Raw genomic sequence first — 16,721 nt, forward strand, 5'->3', positions numbered from 1 at the left:
CACCCTAAGGTGAGTTGACTAATGGGTGATTGGAGGCCACAAGTTAATGTCTTCTCTTGGAAGCTTAGAAATCTGATTACACTCTCTCTCTTGCTCCCTCATTTGGCCGGCTAACAAAGGAGAAAAACAACTCAAATTCCATCCAAATTTCTTCACCAAATCTTCTCCATTTCACTTCAAATTTCAACCACTCTTAGCTAATTACTTGGAGATTACATCAAGCTAAGAAAGAGGGCTGCTATCCACGGTTTTCTTGAGCATCTAAGGGGCCGAAATTCTGTCCTAGTTCATCAAGAGAGGTAATGGACGATCAACTCCTTGAATCTTAGTTTACGGAAGCTCTATTACACGTATAAACTCTTGCATGCATGTGGGTGGTCTTGTTTATGGTGGATTTGTGTGTGTGGGCTCTATGAACTCCCACTCTTGGGTTGTTGCTGATTTGATGTTGGATGATGAAATTAATGGTGGTTTAGTGCTTATATTAGTAGATTAATGTGGTATTGTTGGTAGAAAATCAAAGGAGGTGCTTGGAGCAAAAGTGACCGTTTTACCCCTGCCTTGTCCGACCGTTTTCGTGCCAGATTTTGAGATTCTAATGAATTGATTATGTTGTTTATCTATTATTGTAAGTGTGTACAAAATTTCATTGAAAAATAACATGATTTGGTTGGTCAAATGAATTGATTTCGAAAGTTAGCAAATCTGGAAAATGAATCCCGTATTGCCCAGGCAGTCATTTTGTAACGGCCATAACTCTTTGTTCCGATGTCGAAATCAAGTGCCGTTTGCGGCATTGGAAACTAGACATTCCTAGCTTTCCATCGGTACCAATTTCACGTTCTGGTTCCACTTGAGTGAGCCACACCATTCGATTGAAAATCACTGTCCTGTTTCGTTTCTCTCCAGGAGACAGGACAGGACTTGTATCTTGATGCTAAAAAACGAGCTGTTTGTGAATGGAATTTGAAAATGGTTTCTTCTGAGAAAATTCAGCTTTATAAGAGAGCTTTCCAACGCCATCAACCACGTCCAATTCCAAGTTGAATTGAGTGAGTTGTGGCCAAAGTTTGAAACTGCTACAGTGATAGAATTTTCCACTTGGACAGATTTGTAACTAACAATGATTTGGGACTTGTTGTTTTGGAAACTTTGATGTCCGACATCTACCAAACTTTATATTAGATGTTCCTTGGACTTTGTTTTACAAATAAACCAGATTTGGGTCGGTTGCTTTGGACAAAATGTTTAAAAAGGAAAGAAGAGCTAGAAGACAGTTTTACCTTGGAAAATTTCTTGAACTTTGATGGTTTAGTTAACTACCTTCCCGTGTGAATTTTCAAATGAAATTTGATAGAAGAGTAATCCTCATATGGAGGTTTAATTGTACAAAATTTGGTAATATTCTAAGACCATTTTGATATGCAAATGATGTCACAAAATTCGCTCATCGAATCTGGAAAACTTTTCGTTTTCTCTTAGCCAAATGGTCAAATCTGATTTGGAGAGTTTTATTTCTAGAATTTGGATGTCAATGGTCTTTAAATTGCTCAGTGGATGTTTATGAACTCTTGGTTTCAAAAATGGAGAGATTTGGAACTGATTTCATGGTACAAAAAGTTTGTAAACGAAAGAAAAGTGAGAAGGTAGTTTAGCCTTGAAACTCTTCATAAACTTTGGTTGTTTTAATGACTACCTTACCGTGAGAGTTTTTGTACGAAACTTAGTAGAAATGTTGTTCACACATGGAAGATTTAGTGTACCAAGTTTGATGTATTTCTAATGCCAACTTGATGACCAAATGATACTTCGAATCTAGTCTTCAAACCTGGAAAATAGCCCAACAGTCTTGACTTTTTCAGCAACTTGGAGCTACTATATCTTGGTGCTCGAAACTCCGTTTCTTGTTCCGCTTGTTTTGTTATACTCTTGGATTGCAACACTAATTAATTTCCAAATTTCAAAGGTTAGTTCAAAACAAGTGAATTTTGCCGAATTTCTAAAGTTGGCCAAAAACCAACTTAAATCTGTCTTGGTAATTCAAGTTACCAACTTTGAGCCAAAATTTGAGTGCCTTTCACTTACATTCGTGGAAAAGTGTCTTCTAAGAACTTTTAGTACTTTGAAAGAGGATTCCAACAGTACCAAGTTTTCCAATTTTGGACTTGTGGAGAGTGAAATATGATTTTTTCAAATATTGCTTGTTAAATCTGGAATTTTCTAACTTAAAGGAAACTAAGGGTTTCAAACCCTCCATTTTCCTTCAATATCATTTGATCGTTTTACATTTGATTTCAAAGATGGAAATCAGATTTGTCTTGTATTTTAAAACCCACTTTTGAACCTCGAGTTACACGAACTCTTAGACTCGTCTCTGCGTTAATTTCTTAGATTGTACTAGTGTACAATTTTCCTCGATAATTAGAATGATTTTGAGTGGTAGTTGATTATTGTTTGCTCAGGCACTCAAGGGAATCTCCCAGAGGAACTCGGAGCGGACACCTAAGACGCTTGTTTAAGAACTACTCGCTTGTTTTGACTAGGTGAGTGTTCCATATAGGAATACGTAATTGGAATAAGTCTATGACATGCTTAACCCCTGGTCATTAGGTGTTAAGTGCTATATGTTAAGTATTTACCACACTCATGCATATTTGAATAGTGTATACTTGAATTACTCGACATGAAACACCTGAAGTATGTATATTTGAACTATTCGATATGAAACCCTTGAAGAGCATATTTACGTGACTACTTGAACTATTCGATATGAAATGCTTAAAGAGCATACTTATGTGATTACTTGAAATACTAGATATGAAATGTTTGGAGAGCATATTTACATGATGTGTTTAAATGATTAATTATGCTATGGAAGCATAAGTCGGTTGGAGTAAATCTCCTCGACTCTTACGTGGTGAAAGTGAAAAACGGCCAATGGCGGCCTATTGAAATGACATATGTCTACCAATTAACCGTAATTACTACCGTTAACCGTTTACCGTTTACCGTTAACCGTGTTTACTTACCGTTTTCTAATCTATTTGGTTACTTGCTTACTTGGTTATCTGCTTACGTGATCACCAACTTACTTGGTTACTTGACCACCTGATTACTTGATTATCATGAATCACATGTTATATGAAGCTGTCCATCATTATTAGGCGAGTGTGTACTTTACCTCACTCGACCTACTCAAATGATGAATTTTACCTTTTGTCGAATTACTTGGTTACCTGTGCATGTTGTAAGCTCTAAGCTGAACTTGGGCTCTGCCCTTGGTTACTGACCTACTCGAGCCAGGACTGGGCTCGGTCGGGTAGGTTGGAACCCTGGGCCACCGTTTCGGTATACTCGAGTATTACCACTGGAGGGATAAGGCGATGGCCAGACCGTACCGTGGGGATCAGAAGTCATAAGGTGCAGATGACCGACAGAGTTCCACTGGAATACCGTATCCTACCGTATATGTTTACCTTGTATCATGATAATTGTTTCATGCTAAAATGTCAACATGAAATCCTGAACTATGCCTGTGATATGCTCCATACCTGTTACCTGACCAATGTACTTATATCATGATACCTGTCTCATGATAAATGTCTCGTATCATGATAAATGTCTCAAATTACTCGTACAATGATTATCACCTCATGATAACACGCCATTGTGTAACATTGAACCATGCATATGATATGCCCAACTTACTTGATTTATTTGAACTGTTAGAGTGTTTTGGAACCTCACTGGGCTGTGTAGCTCATCCCACGTTGTGGTTTTCTTTTACAGGGTTCGAGATCAAGGGTGCTCGTGAGTAGTACTAGATTGTTTTCTTTTGAAAACTTTAAGTTATATTATAACGGATGGCTATTGTACCCTTTTCCGTTGGGTTGTATTTAAGCTTGGAAGCTGCATAATTGTAAGTGTGAGATATTTGGAGTACTTTAATTATGTATTGAAGCTACTTAAAGTATTTCGAGCTTTTGAATGATGGATTGTAGTGAGTCCTGGCGAGAGTTGGGCAGGCGTCCCGCGGATACCCTTTGGTTCGCCTTAGGGAGAAGTGGGGGCGTTACAATTGGTATCAGAGCTTAGTGTCGCGCCCCACTTTTTGGTAAAAAATAAATACTTGTTTTTGTGATTTTATTGGTTTGGAAAAAGTGAATTTTTTGATAAAAATAAAAATGGGTCTAAATGGGACTTTTGAAAATGCGACGATTTGACCCAAGAAAAATAGTTCAAAAAGGGTTTTTTATATGAAAAATGGAGTCGCCACTTGGTATAGAGTTAGAGTGTACCAAGTCACCCAAAAAGTGAAATTTTTAAGGAAAAAAGTAAGAAACCCTTTTGAACGACTCCTAGTCCACGCAAACAAAGAAAAAGGTTCGGGAGTCACATTTGACGAAGGGGAAGGCAAGGATAAAAATCCAAGGCACCCCTTCGACCTAGCCAAGGCTAGTTGCGTGATTTAACCCTTATTTTCCTAATTTTTCCTACCCAAAGTATGTATTTACAATTTGGACAAAGACTAATAAATGAGAAATGCAATCCTAAATTCTATGATGTCTCTCGTGAGGTTTTTGGTCCCAAACCACATGAATTGTGGCGGCCAATAAAGGAAAACCTCATAGAGGTCGATTGATGCAAATGGTGACTCAAGTGCAAGTGTGCAAGTGTATGAAAAGATTCATGTAAAAACAAAGTGTTTGTGTGCGAATGTGTAAAGAAAGTGCATGTGTGAATTTGTATGAAAAATCAAAGTGTTTGTGTGTGCAAATGAATGAAGATAGAATAGTACATATATAAGTGAAACTTGAATTTCATTTGTGAAAGTAAAGTAAATAAATGATAAAGATGTAGTGAAAAATATGGATTGAGAAATGTAAGAAAAATGTGATTAAAAGAGTATGGAAGTGATAAAAATGAAAGTATGACCCTAGGGGAATGCAACAAGTCGGGTACGGGGGTTGACTTCTAACTTTTCGACTTCGATTTTCCCTTTGATTAGAAGGCGAAACTAGCGTGCTAAGGCTATCGAGTAGCCACACTCGCTCGTTTCCCTTATCGGAAGGGGATTTTCACGCAAATGAACCCTAACTAGCATGAGATGCAAGTCCTAAAGTGAAGGGGAAGGGGTTTGAGGAACATGCCAAAAAATGACAAAACTAAAAAGAATGCATGACATGTAATGAACATACAAACATGTACTAACGAGGGGAAATCCCTAAGGGTCTAGCGTTGGACTAGCCCATTCTATGAATTCCGACTAGCGTTGGACTAGTGGAAACGTACATTCATCCATTCCATTCATCTACACTACAGAAAGCTAGTAGACATGCCAAACGCCCATAAACACGTAGCACGTAACACTTAACATGCTCGACTAGATGCAAAACCTAATAAAGCAAGTAACACGTAACACATAGGCATGCAACCAAACTAATGAACTTATTACATTCACTAATTAAAACAAAAGGGGAAGGGTAAAATGGACCAAATTGCTCGCCAAAGCTCTATCTATTACAAGCCAAGAGGTGTACACATACCCCATTAAAGAATAACTTCATGAAAATGAAAGTAAATGACATAAGTAAAAGGAATTGAGAAAAAACTAGGAAAGCAAAGTAGGCATGCAATTCACTTAACACGTTGGGTCACATAGGAGAGAAACAAAAGGGATAAAAGAAATTATACCGCCCCTTTGAATGGTGTCCAAATGAAAGAAAAATGGCTTCAAAACAATAAAAAGGTCAAGGTACCTCAAATAGTAAAGTATAACAAAGTCACCAAATCTCTCCTAATTGCAATTTAAATGAAATCAAATAATGCATAAGTTTCAGAAAAAGGACCCACCAAGGACCCAATTACCAATTAAAGACCCAATTGCAAACCTTAGTCAACCATTCGAATTCAATCGAAACATTTAAGCACTCCAAAGGTCTCAAGAGCCAAGAAAAGGTCAAACAACCAATTTATTTTAGGGAAATTAAAAAAATAGGCAAACACGAGCTCATTCGGTCATGAAACCCCTAAAGTCATGACTTAAGTGCAATTGACAAAACATGGTAGTTAATTGAAACAAAACAAGCCATGAAGTTGCACAAATTAAAATTGCCAAGGACCAAATTGATGAAATTATTTAATTGATTGGGTTCTAGTGGAACAAGGAGAGACTTGGGGGCCAAAGTGCAAATTTTTGAAAGTTCCATGCATGCAAATCACGTAGAAGAAGAATTTCTGCAACAAACAATTTCTGCAATGCCAAACCAGCTGCACTTCTTCATAATTTGTGAACTTCCTTAGGCTTTTAGACCAAAACAAATGCAGTTCGCACAAAATAACAAAACACCACTTGATCTACCCACTTTATAATGCAACAAAACAATCAATCAAACAAAAAGAGCCTGCAAAAATGATGAAGCAAATTTTCTGCTGCAACATTCATCCAGAATTTTTCCTTTTTGCAACTTTAAACTCTCAACTGCAGGTTTCATAGAAAACTTCAAACAAAAGCCACCAAAGACCCTCACTCAATCACCATTTAACAACTAAACACTTTGATTAACACAACACAGCTGAACATGCAACAAAAAAAAAAAAAAAAACAGAAAAACACCCCCAAAACTCATGCAACTCGGCTGAAGCTATGCTGCGTTTTCTTTTATTGCAACTTTCAGGGTTTCTGATGCAGTTCAAACGCAAGGAACAACTTAGGCAACAAAGGTTTGGACAAGATTACCAAACATTCTTTCTACTTTTTAATCATAAAACTCTTATGTGTAAACACAACAATTCAAGGAAAGAGAGCATGCAAATCTGGAAAATTTTCTCTGCAGCATTCTACAATTTTTCAGCCACGGCATTTCTTTTCATCATGCAAACCAGATTTTTAATTCAAATACAAAGCTTTGATTAGATATTTCTCAAACCAGCATCTTAACTCTAACTAAACAACAAGCTGCTTAACTCAACTCCAAACAAACAAGAACAATGAAGGAGCTAATGCATTACAGAAAATCTGGACAGACATTCATGTAGAATACTTTGGCAATCTGAAATCCACTTTCCAGCTCAAATATTTTAGATGTTTAAACACTCAAACTCAACACCCAACCTTCCATTGATTCCCTCCAACACAAGATCAAACATGAAACTGAAGGGCAAAACTTAACCAGCAACCAAAGGAAAGGAAATGCGGCAGGGAAAAGACCGAAAAAATGCAGCAGCTTTTGCTTGCTGTGTTTTTGAAAGGAGGAACTTTTAAATAACTTGGTGACTTCAGCAATTCATACCATGAGTTTCCAACAAACTTTCAGTTTCAAAATACATCAGAAATGATCTACATTCACACTAAACTCTGACCCAAACAAATCAGGAAAACAAGTCGCAAACTTCTGCATTTTCTAATTACAACATTGCCGCAGCTATGTGTCAACAATTTTGGCCAAATCTGCCCACAATTCAAATGGTTTACTACTGAATGTCATACAAGACTTAAAACAACATTTTTCATGCATTTCCAAGCATTATTTGCTAATGAAAAATTCCAGAAACAACTGCAAATTCTGGTTTCACTCCCTTGGCAAGTCACATAAATTTTCCAGCACTTGGTTGGTCTTAAATCCGAATTTACCTCGGTTGAATCATTGTGTTAAGTACCCAAAACTAACATGCAAGGCTACTTAATGAAATTACTATCATTTCTAGTTCAGATCAAGTTCGGACAGCAACTATAACATCCACAAATCCAGAAATTCTGTTCGCCATCCTTGGATGAACTTGCATGTAGCCGTTCACTATTTCATTTTTTTTTTTTGCTTAGCCGGACCAATAAACTTCCTGCAAAGCTTAATCATCTAATTTTAATTAGTCAAACACCTAACCAAGTGAAAATCAACCACTTTCCAGCAAATTTCATGCTAAAATACCCATGCAATTTCCAAAACAACTTCAACGGCTAAACTGGACAAATTGTTTCAGCAATCCTTCAGCTTCCATTAACATTTCCAGCCTTGCAACCAAAATTCAGACCACGTAGCTTACATGCAACATCAAATAAGAAACTATCTATCAATTTTGGTCCATAAGCAAATTCGGACAACATCAAAACATTACTCAACCAGAATTTCAAACAATCCTGCTCCCGGTTGGCTTGCATGCAACCTGATTTTGTATCTTTTCAATTTTCTGACTTAATCAAGGTTAACTAACTTCATGCAAATCTTAATCATCCAGGTTTTAGTTGATTAAATGTGCATCTAGGCTCAGATTATCACAGATTAGCTAATTAGAGTTACAAATTCCAGCTCAAACTTTCGGCAGCTCCAATTCTTCCAAACCAGATTTCTTAAGTCTCAATTCCTCATCTAACCTCACAAACCCACATGCATGCGTATAGACAGCTGCATCAACCCATAAACAATTCATCTAAGTCCAGAATTTACCTTAGCTTGAAGCCTAAAACCCACGACTAGCAGCTGCAATCTTTTCTTCCTTTCGGCTATCCAGAAATGCCGCCTGCAACTCTCTCTCTCTGATTTCCTCTCTTCGATGATACCAAGGCAGGAGATGAAGTGAAATGGTCTGGTGTTCTGGAATGTTGGAGTTGCTCCAATGGGAAACAAGTCGCGAATGAAGGGAAATGGGGTGTGAGTGGAGACTCAGATGTCATCCGGCAGAATTGGAGATGTTTTTGTTTTAAAGTTGGCCCGAACAAGCTTTAATCGCGGGACTGACCCGAATGAGCTTTTGAATCGTGGGACTGACCCGAATGAGCTTTTGATCGAGGGACTGACCCGAAAATACTTTTGATCGAGGGACTGACCCGAAAATGTTTTTGATCGAGGGACTGACCCGAATGAGCTTTTGATCGAGGGACTGACCCGAAAATGCTTTTGATCGAGGGACTGACCCGAATGAGCTTTTGATCGAGGGACTGACCCGAAAATGCTTTTGATCGAGGGACTGACCCGAAAATGCTTTTGATCGAGGGACTGACCCGAAAATGTTTTTGATCGAGGGACTGACCCGAATGAGCTTTTGATCGAGGGACTGACCCGAAAATGCTTTTGATCGAGGGACTGACCCGAAAATGCTTTTGATCGTGGGACTGACCCGAAAATGCTTCGACAATTGGTCTGAGGGATTAAACCCGAGCCTGCCGTGATAAAATTTGTGTTGATTTTTGATTGATGATCTTTTCCTTTGCTCTTCTTTTTGACTTTTGAAAATCTTTCCAAAAAATTAATTTGCCCCAGTATGATGAATTTTTGCAATGTGAGTCCAGAGTTGATTCTGTATCGCCATGCTATTGTATTTTTTGATGAAATTTACTTGCGACATTTTCAATCTGCCTTTGTTCACCAGAGGACTCTTTCCGACACCGATTCCAGTGCGAGGTGTGCTTACTTTCATCTGTGTATGCAATTTCCTGCAAAAGAGAAAAAACAAAGGAATTGCCACCATTATTTGATCCGTTTGTCCTTGAGAATCGTGTAAACATGAGTCTTTGGATGCCTTCGTCAAAGTTGACCGTGGCATCTGACTTGGTTGGATTTGTCATTTCTAAACGTCTCTGATTTTTCCCGACTAACCGAGCGTGCATTTTGCCATATTGTGAAGCTTGCGTAACTGACCTTGCTGAATTTCAACCATTTTCGCAAGATGACTGAACCCAAGTATGCTTTGAATAAACCATGGGGTTATGATTCACCAAAATTCGATGATTAAAAAGTAATTTCACCTATCATGCAGAAATGAATATGTGAAAGAATGCAAACACAAACCATTTGTGCTTAAAGCCTACAAAAATGCCATGAATACAAGCAATTGAGAAAAAATGAGCTTCCTAAGAATGAATTTGCTAAAGAAATATTTTTACAAAACGACACAGTTTTGGCCAACGGATGTCATATTCGAGTTCCTGAATATCTTTGTTCTGCAATTCGACACTGGCAGAAGTATTATGAAGAGAAATTCCAAATGAACCAAGTCATCAACTGTTCTTCCTCGTGTTTGCTCATTGAAGAAACCTACCTAGCGCCCTTTCGGGTTTTCATCAAGGTTGCCCCCACCCCCCCTTTTTTTTTGTTTTGTTTTGTCTTTTCTCTTTTTTCTTTTTCTTTTTTTTTTCTTTTTGAGGTGCCCTTTCGGGTTTTTACGTAAGAAAGCAATGGAAGAGCTCAACCATAATCGCCTCAGAAGTATGAGTTAAAGATTTCTGACATCAGTAAAATGCACTTCCCTTGTAAGATTAAGCGAAGGCATTATGGACATCACTTGTCAGTTGATTAGCAAACTTTCCAATAGAAATATAGCAAGTGACGAAAGTCAGGACTTTGGGCTTTTGTAATGGAGTCAGGTGGGATATGTCAAGAAAAGTTAAGGCTTGAAAACAATTTGCTCTTATGAGAGGTGAAATAACCTGAGATTGCATCATTTGAAATCATCTTCAATTTCGAACGAAACTGAGGGAAATTTGCCCCAGTTTGATTGAATTTTCTCTCTTTGCTTTTTCCATTGCATCTTCCTCACTTTTTGCATTTTTCTTCAAAGCTAAATTTGCCCCAGTATGGGGTTCTCTTTTCCTTTTCATCTTTCTTTTTTTTTTTTTTTGATTTGTCTTTTGGCCTTTTGCCATTCTTTTGAACTTTTTCAAAGATTTGCCCCAGTGTAGGGTTTTCTGCTTTTTCTTTCTCTTTCAAAATAAATTTGCCCCAGTGTAGGGTTTTCTTTTCTTTTGATCATCTCTTTTCCAAAATAACTTGGCCCTAGTGTGGGGTTTGCAACTCTCAGGGGCTGCCAAACGAAAATTACTGCTCTGATGGCTCAAAAGGGATAACTAGGGATGAAATGTTTTGATTGAAAAGGAAGATGGCCTGACTTTTACCTCGTCCCTTGCATGATTTCCAAAAGAAATTTGCATAATCAAAAATAAAGACTTCTTACACATGTCTGATTTGATAGGTTGAGAGACTGTTTGTCCGTCCATCTCTTCAAGGATAAGTGCTCCACTCGGTAGCACCTTTTTGAATGACAAATGGCCTTACCAGTTTAGGCCAAATTCGTCTTTGATTTCATCTTGCATTGGCGAATCTCACTTTAACTCTTTGTCCTTCTTCTCTAAAGGACCGGTGGCGGACCTTTTTGTTATGAACACAGGCCATACGATATTCAACTGCTTTTCATCCATCAAAATCAATCGTCGGTGACGCTGCTTTAACCAATCAGCTTAGAACTTGGCAGAGGAGGGATTTCTTGATGAAAGGCTTTCTTAACGAAAGGATTTTCAATGAAGAGCTTTCTTAATGAAGGGATTTTTCAATGAAAGATTTTTAATGAAGGGATTTCTTAATGAAGGGACTTTTGGATGAATGGTATTATCGGAATCCAGAACAGTGATATTCAAAGGGTCAAATAATTTCATCTTTGGCCATTTAAAAGAATTAAAATTCAGGACAATAATCAAATAAACAAATTGTACATTTAATGGAAAAACTAATCAAAGCGGAAACAAGACAAAAACTTAATTGCGAAAGATGTTTTCATGAAGCTATTCACATATGCAAGAAATGGTTTTTGTGAGCTTTAGTAAATAAAAACCCCTAGATTTACCGAAATTCCCTTCGAGAGGGAAGATACTCGGCCATCCAAATTGTGCAAAGCTCCTTCAGGATTTTCAAATTTCGTCGCTGGAGGTGGATGCCTCGAAGGTGTCCTGGTGTTCAGGAAAAGGATTTGTACTTATGATCGGCCCTTGTTCACCTCTTTTCCTTAGCACTATTTCTCCTGCCTCGATCATGTCTTGGACTTTGTGCTTAAGTGCCCTGCAATCAGCGGTTGAGTGGCCAGGTACTCCCGAATGATAGGCACAAATAGCATGTGGATTGTACCCAGCAGGCATGCCATGAAGATAAGTTGGAGGGGGAATCACGCCTATTTTGTTGGCAACCTTCAATTGCTCATACAATTGGTCCAAAGGCCTGCCTAGGTTGGTGAAGGTTCGGGTACGGCTTTGATTGTAGGTTTCAATGGGTCGGGGATAGTTGTAGGTGGGTCTATTTGGTGGGGGAAATCTTTGGTGGTAAGGAGGTCGAGGACGAGTTTGTTGAAAGTTTGGTTGAGGTATTTGGGAAGGGGTTGTAGGCGGGTTGGCATAATTTGGGCGAGGTCGAGGATGAGTGGTATTGGTGTGGTAAACAGGATGAGGATTTGAGTAGTAGGGGTAAGGGTTTGAGTAGGTAGGGTATTGTCGAGGTCTGGGTCTTGGGACAGGGTTTTGATTCCATGTGAAGGCAGTTTCCCCCTCTTTCTTTTGGAATTGCGGGCTCTTCCCACTAGTCCCCTGACCTTGCAAAGCATCCAACTGTGACTTGAGGGTAGAGACATTAACAATCTTCCCAACTTTCACGAAGTCATCGTACTCCTCAAGTTTATTGACAATAGCAGCGAACGAGCATCCAGTCATGCGAAAAATTTCTTCGAAATATGGAGGATCATGTGCCTTAATGAAAGTGCGTATGATTTCGTCCTCAGTCATTGGTGGCTCGACTTTGGCAGCTATTTTCCTCCATCTCTTGGCATAAGTCTTGTGATCCTCGGAGGGTTTTCTTTTTGTTCCTTCCAACGTGGTTCGTGTTGGAGCCAGCTCGCAGTTATACTCGTATTGCCTTACAAAAGCACTGGACAAGTCAATCCAGGTTCTTACTTCTTCGGGCTTCAAATTTGAGTACCAGTCAAGGGCGTCCCCCTCCAGACTTTCTGGGAATAGCCTCAAAGGCAGATTTTCATCATCTGTTGGCCTACCCAACTTATTGGCGAACAATCGGAGGTGTGTCTTGGGATTGCCCGTTCCATCATACTTGTTGAATTTTGGGGTCTTGAACCCCTCAGGTAATTGCACATTCGGGAAAAGGCAAAGCTCATCGTAATCCAGGACTCCTTGCTTGTTCAACCCCTGACTCTTCCTTATAAATTCATCAAAACGATCAAGGCGCTTAAGCAGCTTCATATCAACGGGAGCGGAAGATTCCCCCATTTCTGGCTTGGTTTGAAAAGTATGGTCCGGCAAGAATGGCTCAGCAGCAGGGTAATAAAAGGTATGTGGCTCAGGTGGTATATTTGAAGTGATTTGGGGTTGTGGACCTCGCATGTGAGTAAGAAAAAATGAAGGATGAGGAGGGTAAGTGTATGGCAAATTTGTGGTGGGACAGGTGAAAGTTTCTTCGGGTGCAATAGGGAATGATGGAGTAACAGTGGCGTGGGCCGAAGGTAGGACAAATGTCTCTTGCTCAGGCTGTCTGGCGGGTACAGGTTCAGGTTGAACTCCGCTGCTAATTAGCTCATCACTCAACTTCCTTTGGGCGGCCATCTCAGACGCCATCTCTCCGAACTTGGTAAGCATCTCAGTCAACTGAATCCCCAAACTTGCAGTCTCGAATTGAGCGGTAGTAGCAGACCTATCTGACTGTTCTGGTTGTGAACTCATGTTTACACGACTCTTCTAGGCTTGATTACGAGATCGTGGTATGATGGGGTTTCGACGAAAAGCTAAGTTTAAATATTACCTGAAAATTTTTTAAAAAATTGCCTTTAGATTCAACCCTCACTTAGTTATTCCAAAGAAAATAAAGAAAGGGAAAAGAAAAAGACAAGAGTTAGTAGATATCCAGAAAATTCGGATGCATGTCCTATGGGGGAACCCTTTTTGTGCCAAGGGTAGGCCTAGAATGAAGATGCAATCCTCTAGGGTAGGCACTATACCATACCTGATGGATCTGATCAATTGATTGAGTGAAAAACAATTTTGAAAAATTTGATCAATTGGAATGGCAAGAATCATTTGTTAAAAATGAGGTCCACGTTCGAACGGATTGATCACTTTTGATCGATATAAGATTTTGCAAAAACGCACGTGTTTGGCCTTGACGAACTTCCTATCGACGAGATTCGTTTTGACAACTTTTCTTAGTGGAGCACGGGTCAAAACTCCAACTGATCAAATGGCTGGATACAATGGATGGTTTTCTCAAAAATCGGCTAAATTTCCCAATTTGAAATTGACATTGAAACCCTGATTAGTCAAATGGGTTGAATGAAATTGACCATTTATTAAAAATCGACCGGATTACCCTAAAAAGGGAAACAGGTCAAATGAATTGAATGAAATTTAACTTATCCAAAATTAATTAGATCACCCTAAAAAGGGTAAATTGATCAAATAGATTGAACGCAACTTGATTTATTCAAAATCGGCTCGATTGCCCTAAAAATGGGTAAATTGGCCAAATGAATGCAATTGAATTAGTGATTTATTCAAAAATCGGCCGAATGACCCTAAAAAGGGTAAATTGATCAAATGAATTGAAGATTTATTCAAAATCGACCAGGTGACCCTAAAAAGGGTAAATTGGTCAAATGAGTTGACGATTTTTCAAAATCGACCGGATGACCCTAAAAAGGGTAAATTGGTCAAATGAATTGATGATTTATTCAAAATCGACCAGATGACCCTAAAAAGGGTAAATTGGTCAAATGAATGAATTGGTCAAATGATGAATGAATGGACAAAATGGATTGGATAAAATGGATGATTTATTAAAAAATCGACCGAATCGCCTTCAAAAAGGGTAAAATGGTCAAATGCATTTATTCAAAATTGAATGGATAACCCTAAGAATGAATTAAACTAATCAAATGAATTGAATGAAGTCAATTGATCAAACAGATCGAGTGAAATGATGATTTGACCAACTCGCCCTAAAACTAGGCAAATCGGTCCAATGGATCGAATGATTGATTCAAAATTGACTAGATCACCCTAAAAAGGGTAAACTAGTCAAATGAAATCGGATGACTTATTCAAAATTGATTGAATTGACCTAAGAAATGAGTAAATTGGTCCAATGAATAAAATGGAGATTGATGATTTATGCAAAAATCGACCAAATCACCCTAAAAGGGTAAATTGGTCAAATGAATTGATTTATTCAAAATTGATTAGGAATTGACAAAATGGATCGATTGAATCGTTCGGCCATTGATGGTTTCAAAAAAAATAGTCTATGAGCCTTCTAAAATCACGATTTGGCCTCAGTTTATTAACTGTCTCAATGATAAGGAATTATTTGTGAATTTCTTCAAATTAATGTCCTTTACGCAAGGGATTTTTACCAACTTTGATAAAATGGCCAAAAAGTGATTATTAGACGTTCATATTCCAAAAATCACTCTATGAAAATGATTGGATCCTACCTTACCTTGTGCACTACCCCTTTGGATGGTACAAAATGTAAACGTGCAAGTCTCATTGGATTAAGTATCCGAGACACAAGGTGGCTTATCCCCTAGCATGGGATCGCCTAAATGGCATTCCCTTTCTAGTGTTTAATGCATGATGCCAGTTATTAAAACAGGAAAAAATGCAATTCGAAATGAAACGTGACCTGAGGAACCCTTTATCTGCCAGGGTAGGCCTAGAATGATATGCAATCATTAATCTACGAATGCAATATACCAAAATCTTTAAACGTGCAATAACCTATCTTACAAGGGTAGGTTCTAAAAGAAAGTCATGCCAGACCTCTTATTTCCTAATGTTTGTGAATGCAGAAGACAAGAGACAAGGAAACGTGAGTTCAACACATAATCACATAACACATTTGGACAAATAGATAAGGCAATAAAGATAAATAAGGAAAGAGGGTTGGGACCCCTCCCCTCGTGAATAGTGTCCCTAGTTCAGGATAAGGCTGACTCTACCCTAGGCAATTCTAATATGGATGCATGAGGCTTGGCTTACTAATGCATCTAGACTCGATAGGTCATAGGCCCCCGAGCCTTCAGACTTAGAAACCAAGGGTCATCAATCCCAAGGTTCTTTGTCGGTGGCTCGAGCGATTCCCCAAACACCGCTACGCACACATCGTGTCACGGCTACGTGTTTGAGTGAATCTATCAAAACCTCAATCTTCGACAAAAAGCTAAAGGCTATCAACCAATAGCTTTAAGCGGAAGATTGAGTGACCCATTGGATCATGCTACACACACATCGTGTCGTGATCACATGTCCAAGTGAGTCACCTAATCCTAATAGGGTGGAGTGGCGTGACAAGCCACTAAAGAAAAATAAAAGGGATAAAAGAAGTAAAGCGTATGCTCGTATGCTAGTGCTCGTTTGGAGGGGAAGGGTCAAGAACCAACGCGAGGCTCTAGGGTGACCCATACCTCCCAAAATGCAATGCAAGCGCGAGATAACAAATAAACATTCATTCAAACATACATTCGTGAGTCGAGGGATTGGTTTGATTACGTATATAAGACAAAAGGTCCTAAAAAATGAAAAATGCAATCCTAATATCCACATGCCATGCATAGAAAGGGTAGAAAAAGGAAACGAATGGTTAAGTCAAAAATGCTTGGACCCACTTAGGAAGTCCCCAGTGGAGTCGCCAACTGTCGCGCCCCACTTTTTGGTAAAAAATAAATACTTGTTTTTGTGATTTTATTGGTTTGGAAAAAGTGAATTTTTTGATAAAAATAAAAATGGGTCTAAATGGGACTTTTGAAAATGCGACGATTTGACCCAAGAAAAATAGTTCAAAAAGGGTTTTTTATATGAAAAATGGAGTCGCCACTTGGTATAGAGTTAGAGTGTACCAAGTCACCCAAAAAGTGAATTTTTTAAGGAAAAAAGTAAGAAACCCTTTTGAACGACTCCTAGT

Source organism: Coffea arabica, chromosome 4c, assembly GCF_036785885.1.
Source record: "Coffea arabica cultivar ET-39 chromosome 4c, Coffea Arabica ET-39 HiFi, whole genome shotgun sequence".
Classification (NCBI taxonomy): domain Eukaryota; kingdom Viridiplantae; phylum Streptophyta; class Magnoliopsida; order Gentianales; family Rubiaceae; genus Coffea; species Coffea arabica.